Genomic DNA, 12,632 nt, shown 5'->3' with positions numbered 1-12,632 from the left:
GGCTATATATGACAAGCCCACAACCAATATCATCTCAATGGTAAAAAATTGAAATCTTTTCCTCTAAATCAGGAGTAAGACAAGGATGTCCACTCTTCCTACTTCCATTCAACACAGCATACTGGAAATTCTAGCCAGAGCAATTAGGCAACAGAAAGAAATAAAAAGCATTCAAATTGGAAAGGAAGAAGTTAAATTGTCCCTGTTTGTAGATAACATAATCTTATAGTTAGAAAATATTAATGATTCCACCAAAAAAAAACTATTAGACATAATAAACAGTATAGTAAAGTTACAGGATACAAAATCAACATACAATAGTCATTGCATTTTTATTTTTTAAAAAAACAAATTATCCAAAAAGAAATCAAGAAAACAATCTTATTTTCGATAGTTAAAAAAAAATACTTAGGAATAAATTTAACCAAGAAGGCAAAAGACTTGTACACTGAACTATAAAACACTGAAGAATGAAAGTGAAGAAGACATGGATACATAGAAAGATACTTTATGTTCATGGATTGGAAGAATTAATACTGTTAAAATGTTTATACTACCCAAAGTTAGCTACAGATTCTCTCCATCAAAATTCTGGTGACATTTTCCCAGAAATAAAAAGAATTCTAAAGCATTCATGGAACCACAAAAAAACCCTGTGATGGTTAATTTTGAACTTAACTTGATTAAGGTATACTCAGATAGCAGGTAAGATATTATTTATTCTTAATGTTTCAGGAATAACTGATACCTCTTTTGTTAAAAGGGAAGCCCGGTAGCTGTGGTTTCGATTAGATGATCGGGCTATCGCAGGTATGTCTGTGTGGATGTTTCCAGAGGAGATTAGCATATGAGTTGGTGGTCTGAGTTGGGAGGACTTATCCTCAATGTGAGTGGGCACATCCAATCAGTTCTGGGCTCTAGTGGAGCAAAGGCAGAGAAAGGGAGAATTCTCACTTTCTCTCCCTGAGACAGGACATCCTTCTTCTCCTGCCCTTGGACATGAGAACTCCAAGTTGTCTGGTCTTTGAACTACAGGACTCATAACAGTAGCCCTCAGGATTTCCGGTATTCAGGATTGAAAATTACACCACATCTTTATTGGTTCTGCAGTTTGGAATTGGACTGAGACACATTGCTCTCTTTCCTGGTTTTCCCGCTTGAAGATGGTCTGCAAGATTTCTCAACCTCCAAAATCAAGTGCGCCAGTTCTAATAAATAACTTTTCATATATCTCTCTATATATTCTATTGGCTCTGTCTCTTTGGAGAACCTTGACTAAAACAACCCTAAGTAGTCAAAGCAATCCTGAGGAAAAATAACAAAGCTGGAGGCATGACACTACCTGATCTCAAAATCTGCTATAAAACTATAGTAATCAGCATGTACTGACATAAAAACAGACACGCAGGCCAATGGAACAAAATAGAGAGCCCAGAAATAATAATAACATTATTATATATAGATAAAAATAATAGTAATATAAGAGTAATAATCTGTGACAAATACATAAATACATATATATACAAATAGGTATAAATACTTAAAGTGTATATCCATGAATGCACGGTTAGTGAATGAAAACTATTTTCTTTTCCTGCCATTTATTCATTATGCAATATTTGATTGAAGTGGTTATTATCAATTATCATCATAATTTATTTTGCTGCTCAAATGGTCTAGATTTGTCGCTTTGATCAGCCTCTGAAAACCCCTCCATATCAGTTTATAGAAATCTTCTTCAATCTTTTAAGTTGATGTATTGTTATGTAAATCCATTGTGTAAATCAAGGATTTACAAATTAAGGCCCAGAGGCAAAATCTGACCTACCATTTGTTTTTGTAAATGATCTTTGATGCAGGGCCATGCACATTTGTTTATGTTTTTTATTGCTGCTTTTGGATTACAACCACAGATTTAGTAATTGAAATAGAGACTATGTGAGTCAAAAATTCCTCCCTGGTTTTTAAGAAAATTTTGCTGTCCTTTTGTGAAAATTAATCATAATTTGTTCAAACAACGTCCAATGCATTGATATTGAAATTGTACCCAATATTTTTAACTATTAATAATGCTATAATGACTAGTCTTGTGTATGTGTGTTTTCATGTGATTGGAGGTTAATATGGTTTGGCTGTGTCCCTGCCCAAATCTTATCTTGAATTGTAGCTCCCATAATTCCCAGATGTCATGGGAGGGACCTGGTGGGAGGTAACTGAATCATGGGCGAGGGTCTTTCCTGTGCTGTTCTCATGATAGTGAAGAAGTCTCACAAGATCTGATGGTTTTATAAAGGGGGAGTTCCCCTGCACACGCTCACTCTTGCCTGCCTCCATGCAAGATGTGACTTTGCTCCTCTTTTGCCTTTCACTATGATTGTGATTCCCAGACATGAGGAAGTGTGAGTCCATTAAACTTTTTTCCTTCATACGTTATTCAGTATGTCTTTGTTAGCAGTGTGAGAACAGACAAATACAAAGGTATATCTCTAGGATGAATACCTACAAGTGGAATTGATGGATCAAAAGCAAGCACAGAGTTACTTCAATCTGAAAACTGGTGCCTAATTCAATTTGGATAAAATTTTTCTAATTATATGTTCAAATATCTTTTTCTGGCCCATTCTCTTGTCTCTTTCTGAGACTCCAAATAAATACATGTATGTTATGTGTTTAGTTTATTTCATTCTTATTTTTCTTGTTCTTCTTCATATTATTTTCTATTGATCCATTTTAAATTCTCTGTTCTTTTTCTCTGTCATCTTGATTCTGCTAAGACAATAAAATATTTTTTTTAATTTCAGATATTACATCCAAAATTTTGGATACTTTTTTATACATAAAGGATAAGGTAATAAAGAATAAAGCATATCTAGTCTTCATTTCTATATTTATGCAAACGATGTCTTCCTTTACTTTAGATATTTTCTATCAATATTTTCTTTTTCTTCATTGCACATAGTTATAACAACTCCTTTAAAGCCCTTATCTACTACTTCCAACAAGTGCATCATCTTTGTTCATTACCTTTTCCTTTAAAAATAGGTCGTATTGGGGCAGTGTTGTCTGGTGGGTGTTGGAGACCTATGTCACTGCCGCTCTCACCATGGCTTGGGTCTAGACTTCGCCACAGCCTCTCAGGAGATGTGGGCCCTCAGAATCTCTTTAGTGCCAGATTCCAGACTGCAGACAGCCCCGTGAAAGCAGGATAAAGAGCCTCTGAATGGACTCTTCCTGGGAAGCTTTGCTAATTTGCAGCAGCTGGACCATGTTTCTCATTAACATCTGTCTGTCAGCTTAGTCATCACATCATTTCACTGCAATGGCAGGGACTCAGCTCGGAATTCTGTATAGAAAAAGCACCTGGATCCCAGTTTTTCAATGGCTTCAAGACAACTAGAAGTCCCTGTTCTTGAGGCTGGTGGGGTTCTAGGCAAGACATTCCTGCCCACAAGGATACACCGTCGAGCTTCCAGCTACAAAGATGCCCTCGAGAACCCAGTGCCCACGACTCCTTCTCCATCAGACACGGGCAGTGTCCCCTAGAAGCCACTGATTCCAGAGCACAATATCAGTGCCTCACTAAGGTGGAGAAAGATGAGGCCAGTCTACCCTCCCCTGCCATGACCCTGTTATCAGCCACTGACAGTGTGGAGAAGTTCCCAGTGGTGAAGGCTAAAGCTACCCATGTCATCGTGAATTATCTGATCACAAAACAAACCCAGGGAAGCATTCAGCATTTTGGATGACAGGCAGGGCTGAGAGATGTTGGCTACACACACCACCGGGGACTTACCACCAAGGAGACCAAGCACCTTCCAGTGGCAGAAACACTCCACAAACTGGAGCTGCAAATTGGAAAGATAACAAAAGAAGAGACGCACCCTTATCAGCCCAGTCACCCCAAGCACCACTCCTCATTCTTCCCCTAAGCAGAAGCCCAGAGGCTAGTTCACTTCTGGTTCTTCCACAGCCCTCCCTGGGCCAAATCCTAGCACCATAGATTATGGAAGTGGAGATAAGGACAGAAACTTGTCAGGTAAGTGGACTCTCTTTGGACCAAGATCCCTTCAGAAGTATGAGTCTGGAAGTTTTGCCACCCAGGTCTACCAAGGAGTCCAGAAGCCTTCTCCCATGGAACTGATCCATGTCCAGGCCAACTGAATGGCTGAAGACCCAGCAACCTTGAAGCCACCCAAGATGGACATCCTAGTGATGGAAGAGACAGCCACCACGGACCCATAAGCTCAAACCTCATATCTTGAATGTGCTCACACCCACTGGCTTCTAGAGCCCTTTCTATTCCAGGGACCCAGGAAAGAGGGTTTCTTGCACCCAAATCGCCTTTTACATTGGTTCTTACATAGGAAAGGTACATTTCTAAAAACCTGTTAAATTGAGGCTAGCGCTGGAGACATAATTGGTTTTTAAGAAACGTTAGTACAGGGCCGGGCGCGGTGGCTCACACCTGTAATCCCAGCACTTTGGGAGGCCGAGACTGGTAGATCACAAGGTCAAGAGATCGAGACCATCCTGGTCAACATGGTGAAACCCCGTCTCTACTAAAAATACAAAAAATCAGCTGGGCATGGTGGCACGTGCCTGTAATCCCAGCTACTCAGGAGGCTGAGGCAGGAGAATTGCCTGAACCCAGGAGGCGGAGGCTGCGGTGAGCCGAGATCGCGCCATTGCACTCCAGCCTGGGTAACGAGAGAGAAACTCCGTCTCGGGAAAAAAAAAAAAAAAAAAAAGAAATGTTAGTACAAAGCTTGCCCTTGTTGTGAGCAAGAAGCCATTTTGTACTGCTTTAAAGTTGGACTGAATAATCTCAGCAGGGATGTATGGGGGGATCTCATTACCTGTTTTTTTCATCATTTACTCTAGGTAAGAATTTCAATCATTGCTTACTAGATAAAGAATGTTTGTGCTGTTCCGAAACCCAGGCTCTTGATTCCTTTACCACTATCCATGTGAGCATTTACAAATCATGGCATAGAGGTGCTCACTGACTCATTGAGATGACTCTAACCCTCTTGACGGCTGGTGCTGTGCTCCAGCCTTGTCATTTAGGGGACCCAAGATCTGTTTGGAACCTGGGTACCTGTAAAAGCCAGACTTGGCATGGGCCCCTCTTTCTAGGCTGAACCTTGAGTCCCCCTGCTTTTTGGTAGATCTAATGGATCACTGTCCTGCAGCCATTTCTTCATGTGGGGCCTCTTAGGCCAGTACTGGGAGATGCATGCTACAGAACAAACACTAGTTTGGTAAAATATTTCTTGTGCTTTAAAGTGAGATTAATTTAACTCCAATTTGATTAAAGACTTTCTAAGAAAGAAAATTCAGTCTGCTGAACTGTTATAGGTAAATGGACATTAAACTCTTTTAAAGTAAAATAAGATGACAGGTTATAGTCTTGAGGCTCATGTGAAATCAGTGTTACCTTATTTTGATATGATTGTTCACATCAGGGACCAAAACGTCTGGAGTGGGAGGTGAAAGAATTCAAACTTTTCTGCACGAAAGCATTTTTCACCAAAATGAGCCTCATTTCTTTACACAACGCATAACTTTACTGAGGAAAAGAAATAGGGAAACTGCCTTTTTATTTCTCCTCACTGTGTACAAGTTCAGTCGTTGTCTTTAACACTGTCTCAAACACTCATTTTTGTTTTGGATAGTATCTCATCAGCATAAGAAGCTGACCTTTCCATAGAGAGGCCTGGAGTCTAGAATTATCAGAACAATTAATTTGTTTGTGTCTTCTATTATGATCTCTTATTTTAACAAAAAAAAAATCCTTACTACTTTCTCAGAAAAAAAAAAATAGGTCACATTTCCCTAGTTCTGTATTTGTCAGATAATAAGAATGAGATCCTGTCATTTGCAACAACATAAAACTGGAGATCATTGTGTTAAGTGAAATAAGCCAGGCCCAGAAAGACAAGCTTCCCATGTTCTCACTCACTTGTGGAAGCCAAAAATTAAAACAATTGAATTCATGGACACAGACAGTAGAATGGTGGTTCTAGAGGCTGGGAAGGGTAGTGGGTATGGCAGGGGCATGGTTAATGTGTACAAAAATATAGTTAGAATGAATAAGACCTAGTATTTGATAGCACAACAGGGTGACTACAGATGTTTCAGGCCTTGAACAAGAATATCAAAATAAGGTAACACTGGTTTCACATGAGCCTCAAAACTATAATCTAACTGTACCTACCATCTTACTTTACTTTAAAATAAATAAAATGTAATTTATTGTCTATTTTAAAATAAATAAAAGAGTATAATTGGATGGTTTGTAACACAAAGAAAGGATAAATGCTTGAGCTGATGGTTATTCCATTTATCCTGATGTGATTACTGTGCATTGTATGTCTGAATAAAAATATTTAATGTAAGGTGGTTTTTTCCAGTTCTGTGAAGGTGGTCATTGGTAGCTTGATGGGAATAGTGTTGAATCTATAAATTACTTTGGGCAGTATGGCCATTTTCACGATATTGATTCTTCCTAACCATGAGCATGGAATGTTTCTCATTTGTATGTGTCCTCTCTGATTTCCATGAGCAGTGGTTTGTAGTTCTCCTTGAAGAGGTCCTTTACATCCTTTGTTAGTTGTATTCCTAGGTGTTTTATTCTCTTTGTAGCAATTGTGAATGGGACACAAGAACAGAAAATCAAACACCGCATGTTCTCACTCATAGGCAGGTGTTAAACAATAAGAACACGTGGGCACAGGGAGGGGAGCATCACACACTGGGGTCTGTTTTGGGGGCCAAGAGAGGGACAGCAGCGGGGTGGTGATGTTGGGGAAGGTTAACATGGAGAAATGACAGATGTAGATGACAGGGGGATGGAGGCAGCAAACCACATTGCCATGTGTGTACATATGTAACAATTCTGCAGGATCTGCACATGTACCCCAGAACCTAAAGTACAATTTAAAAAAAAAAGTATTTCATGTATAACATAAATATATACACCCAGTGTGTACCCACAAAAATTAAATCTATATATGATTGTAACCTAGGCAAAATGAATATAAGGTTTTGAAGACTGGAAAAGTCTTATTTTTTATAAAGGAATTCACTTGATCAAACAAATTGCAAATTATTTCTTTGGGGTGGCAGCTCAAGGCAGATCTTTTATTTTAGCTGTGCTACTTTGAATCTACCCCCATGTAGGCTTAGTTCCAGCCAGATTTGGCCAGAGTTGTTTACATAACCTGAAAATAACCCCCATTATGACTCTCTTCTTTTAGGAATCTTCTCTGTCTTCCCAGCACCTGAGACTGTCCTGAATTTTGTCCTCTTGTCTACAAGCCATTAAGGTTATGAGTTTTCTACTGTAGATTTTCCCACCCCACTTTGTGGCAATTTTGGCCTCTCCTCCAATAAAAGTTAAAAAAAAGAGAAATGTACTCCAAATGGGACTCTTCTTTCAAGTTTTCACTCCCCTCAAGAATTATCCTGCTTTCATTCATTCTCAAGTGCCTTTGTATGTTTTTTTGCCTTTTTCCCAGAATTAATACTTGTTAAATATGGCAGATGTGAGTCTTGTAGAAACTTAATTTACCATATAGAAGCAGGCAAATCATAGTTTAACCACTTAAAACTAAAGACAATGAGATAATCTTGAAAGCAGCCAGTAGAAATATGATAAAATATACAAAGGTGTACAGCAATTCAATTAGCCAATGATTGCTCTCTAAAGGACCAGAAGATAGTGATATAACTTCCTCAAATCTTATCTAATCTGAATTTTGGGTCATAGTTAAATTTTCTTTCCCTACAGCCAAGGTGTAGGAGAAAATACAATTCCCAGAGCTTGTATGGCTTCATTTTTATCTCTCTATATCTGATTCATTTTGAAACTTTTTTCTTGTGTATGGTGTGAGTTATGGATTCAATTTTGTCTTCTTCCAAGTGACTCTTCACTTACCCCAGCCCCATTTATTAAAAACTTCACCTCTGTCCTGGTGTTCTTAGGTACCACCTTTTTCACTTATTAAATTTCCACAGGTACTTGAATCTACTTCTAGACTGGGTTTTCCATTTCATTTATATGTTTATTTACTTGTGAGTTCCACAATGTTATAATTGTAGAGGATTTACAATATATTTTAATATATTTTAAGACTAGTCTCTTAGTGTTTCTTTCCTATATATTCCTAGCTATTCTTGTATGCTTATTTTTTCATATAAATTTTAGTATCAATATTTCTGACACCAGAAAAAGCACCTGGTGGTATTTTGTGGGATCACATTAAATTTACACATTAAGAAAAACTGACATCTTTGTGATGTTGAGTCATTATATCCAAATACAAGGGATGCCCTTTTTATTCACTCAAATCTGTCTTCATCTCTGAGAATTGTTTTTGTTTTATTCACACATGTTTTGCATATTTCTTGTTTAGCACATTTTTGACTTTAAAACTTTTTATCACTCTATTTAAATGTAGTTTTATTTTCCATTATGTTATATAAATTGTAATTTTTGTTTACATTAAGGCGACTGACTTCTATATGTTAATTTTATATCCTGTTACTCTATCAAGTTCTTTGTTTCAGTTACTTCTATCATCGATTATTCAGGGTTTCCTAGGAGTAACATCATACCATTTACAATTAGAAACAGCTTTTCTATTCTTTTAGTTGTTTTCTTTTGTCTAATTGCATTGGTTAATACCACCAGTATAATGCAAAATGTAGTGTAGTATAGATAATATATTTTGAATTAGTAAAATTGATCAACCTATTGCAAGCTTACCAAGAAAAGAACAAAAACAGAAAAAAAAATTTTAGAATTGCAAAATAGAATGTCACCATACATCTGTAAGATGTACAGTTCCATTAATAAATAATGGAAAGATATTATATATAAAGTTATACCCAAATGAAAGCTGAAAAATTCCTAGAAAAAAATGCATCTTATCAAAATGAACACATGAAGAAATAAGAATTCTATTTCCTGATTAAAAGAGTGAATCAGGGTTTAAAACTGTCTCATAAAGAAAACAATGTTAAATGGCTTCACTGGCTAATTCTACTAAACATTTCAAAAGGCAATGAATCCAATCTTATACCAACTTAGCCACAGAATAATAAAAGGGGTAATTCTTGCCAATTATTTTTATGAGAACAGCATATTCTTAATATCAAATCAGACTAGAAGATGTAAGAAAAGAAAATTATAAGCCAGTTTCACTCATTATCATGCACTACATAAATACCTAAAAATTAGGCACATCGTGAATAAATTGATTTTTATCTTAGGAACATAAGGAAAATGTAATATTAAAAATCAAACAAGTTATTTGTTAATTATGCAAAAGAAAAAACTCAAAAAATTATAATTTGTCTCATAATTCCTACTTTGGATGTTTATTCTAAGACAGTAAGTGGGGATGTGGATAAAGGTGTTCTGAGTACCAGTTTTTTACCCATTTCTCTATGTTCTTTGCCATGACTCTGCAGTTTTTCCTGTTAACGATGGGAGTCAATTTTCTCACCCTTGATTCTGAGTTTGGCTGTACAACTTATTTGGCTGCGGTATTAGCAGATGTGGACCCTGCAGAAAGTTGCAGACATAATAGTTCTTCATTTCCACTTATTTCTTGCTGTTTCTCAAACAGGCAGAGAGTGCTTCTGCCTTAGGGCCTTGGTTGTGTGTGCTCGCTCCATCTGAAGTGATCCTCCCTGTGGTTATCAGCACAACTGGCTCCTTGCCTTCATTCTTGTCTCTGCTTATTGCTACCTCATCAAAGGAGTCTTCTCAGAATATACAAACAAAATTATGTGTCATTGCAAAAGAATTACAGGCCATCACTATCCTTTTTTCAGTTTTCTTATTTTGCACTCATTACCGCTTGACATATAGAATGTTCATGTATTACTTGGCCATCTTCCATGATTGAATTATGAGATCCACCAGTGCAAGAACCTTTTCTATTTTACCACTGAATTCTTAGTGCCGAGAAGAGTACTTAGCACATCAGTATTCAAGAATTATTTACCATATCAAGACTCTGCCTTGGGTCTTACTGACTCACTCAATCTTTATTAATTTAGCAAAACGTAATACACCAGAACCTCACACATGCTGGAGGTGGGGGCGATGAAGTGAGGTGAGAGTTAGAAATTGCTGCAAGATGGAATACTCAACACTTTGAGAGTTCTTAAAGTGATAGAAATATACTGCCCTTGACATTGTTCTTTCTAGCTATTCCATACACTGAGAAATCACAATCTGAACCTTCATAAAAAGCCACATGAAGGAATCAAGATGATAGATATACTTTGGAGAACATGAAGTAACTTTAAAGGAAGAATTTGAAAGATATAGTAAGAAAGAAACATAAACATGGATAAAGCATTAATGAATGATGATCACAGTGAACAAGGAAGAAAATGAAGGAAACATATATATACATACACACACACACATATACACACATATATATGTATGTTGTATATATATATGTATATATGTATGTGTGTATATATATGAATATATATGTGTGTGTATATATATGTATATTATATATATGTATATATAACCACAAGGACTTGGGTACTCAATATAAAGTGACCTATGAAAAATCCCAGTCAAAGAAATGACAATATATAAAACTAATTTTCTCTCTTTATGATCAAAATATTTACATGTTGAGAATGTGATTGTTTGCATAGATGAATGTGTCATCAATAATCAGGCAGATATTAAAGTACTTGTGGCTATAATATGGAAACATAATTTGTAATAAAATGAATTGAAGAGAGAAATAACAGATGTTCAACAAAAGCTGAATGCTGAGAATTACTTTCAAGGAAGTGACTCAATACGAACAGCAGTCTTGTCAGTCTTGTTCATACCACATAGATGCTTTCATAGCATTAATAGAATAAACTAGATGTTTCAGAAGAAAAAAAACCAACTATGTACAACAGAAGAAATAGCTTGCCTAACAGAGCCTAAATTAGTCTAATCTATTTTAGTCTGTGATTCTGCCCTAGTAGGCCCTTGAGAATTGGAGGGAAATATGGATAGAAAAAAATTGTTTTTTTCCCAGCTTAATGACACTGATATAGTCCTGAAATACATTTAAAAGACTTTACGTTCCAAAGATAACTCAGCTTCTGTCAGTCACAGAGAAAATAGGTGGAAAGTTTATTTTTATAACACATTTCCTCCAGTGGCCCTCTCCAGGGTAACTGCTTTGCCTTACTACAGGCAGTGGAAATAGAGAGAAATATCAACTATGTGAGTATATTAAACATGTATGAGTTATACAACGAATGTGGTAGAAAAAATTCTTTTTATTAATTTTGTTTTTCTGAATATTTCTGATCTCCCTCTCAAATCTAAGTCTAGATTATTCTCAGTCCAACATTTCTTCTTTGATATCTTTAAAAAAAATGTATTGAGTTCCCCTTGGCGCTTGGCACTGTGGGAGGCACTAAGAATACAATGGTGAAAATGTATACAGCACCAACTCTAAAACCCCATCTGCTTTTTGTCTTGAGGGCAGAATGGATGCACTGTGATAGCACCTATGGTAAGGATAAACACAATGGTATGGAGGTACCTGGGTTAGAGACTTACTTTGCTTTGAGCATCAGAAGAGATGTCATAGCATCTGACATCAGGAGACTGATATCCCCAGGAGACAGGGGAGACAGTGGGCGTGTTCCAGGAAGAGGGGATAACCTGAATGTGAAAGGCAGCGTGGAAGTTTCAGGGATGCTGGAGGGTTCATGACTGGAACACAGAATTGAAACAGTAAGTGGAATGAGAAGAGGCTACCTCAATCCTAAGGGAAATCTAAGTTCTCTTTTCAAAGTATCTCCCTTCTCTTAAAAATTATCGTCTCTTCAGTGAAAGAGAACTGATCTAACCAATTCCATCTTGCTTCTAACTTCCAAAATATCCTTGTTTGTTCCTGAGCTTAGGCTGAACTAACTTTAAGAGGAACTTTATAGTTTTTAGTTTGAAACAAAGATGATAACAGCCCTTTCTCAAAACAAACACCCTTCTTGCCTTGGAACTAGACTGCCTTTACAGGACTAACAAATTAGTCAAAAGATTAGAAATTATGGTTCAGGACTCATGCAGCTGGAGGCTACAAGATTCTGACACTCCCCAAATTGCTCATGGGGATAAAATCACTTTGTAAAACCTAAACCCAGTGCTTGACGTATTTTGCAGACCCTGTACTTGATGGATCAGCTGGCACCATTTAGAATGAAAAACTGGCTCATCTGATCTTTGGCCCCCCACCCAGGAAGTGACTCTGTAAGAAAACAGCTTCAACTCCCTGAGTCCATCTCTGACCTGACCAATAAGCACTCCTGTCCCCTGGCTTACCCCCACGCACCAAGATGTCCTTAAAAACTCTGATCCCCAAATGCTCAGGTAGACTTATTTGAGTAATAATAAAACTCCGGTCACACACACGTAGACACACACACAGACAAACAGACACATACACACACACACACACACACACACACACACACACACACACACACAGACATAAATTACTGTCTCTTTTTGAATATTGCCGAGACTCAAAATCTCTCTAACTTTCCACCTCACACTCTCCGATGTGAAGTTTTATTCCATTCACTCT

The 12,632-nt window shown here is 37.2% G+C and overlaps 1 pseudogene; it reads left to right on the top strand.

Moving 5' to 3' along the window:
* The first annotated feature begins 3,194 nt into the window (after window positions 1-3,194).
* LOC116563142 lies at window positions 3,195-4,288 on the top strand (annotated as a pseudogene).
* The last annotated feature ends 8,344 nt before the right edge of the window (window positions 4,289-12,632 follow it).

This window comes from Sapajus apella, unplaced genomic scaffold (genome assembly GCF_009761245.1).
Source record: "Sapajus apella isolate SASKATOON/1434 unplaced genomic scaffold, GSC_monkey_1.0 scaffold34, whole genome shotgun sequence".
NCBI lineage: Eukaryota > Metazoa > Chordata > Mammalia > Primates > Cebidae > Sapajus > Sapajus apella.
Note: the sequence above shows the minus strand (reverse complement) of the source record. Positions and strands in the feature narration are given on the sequence as shown.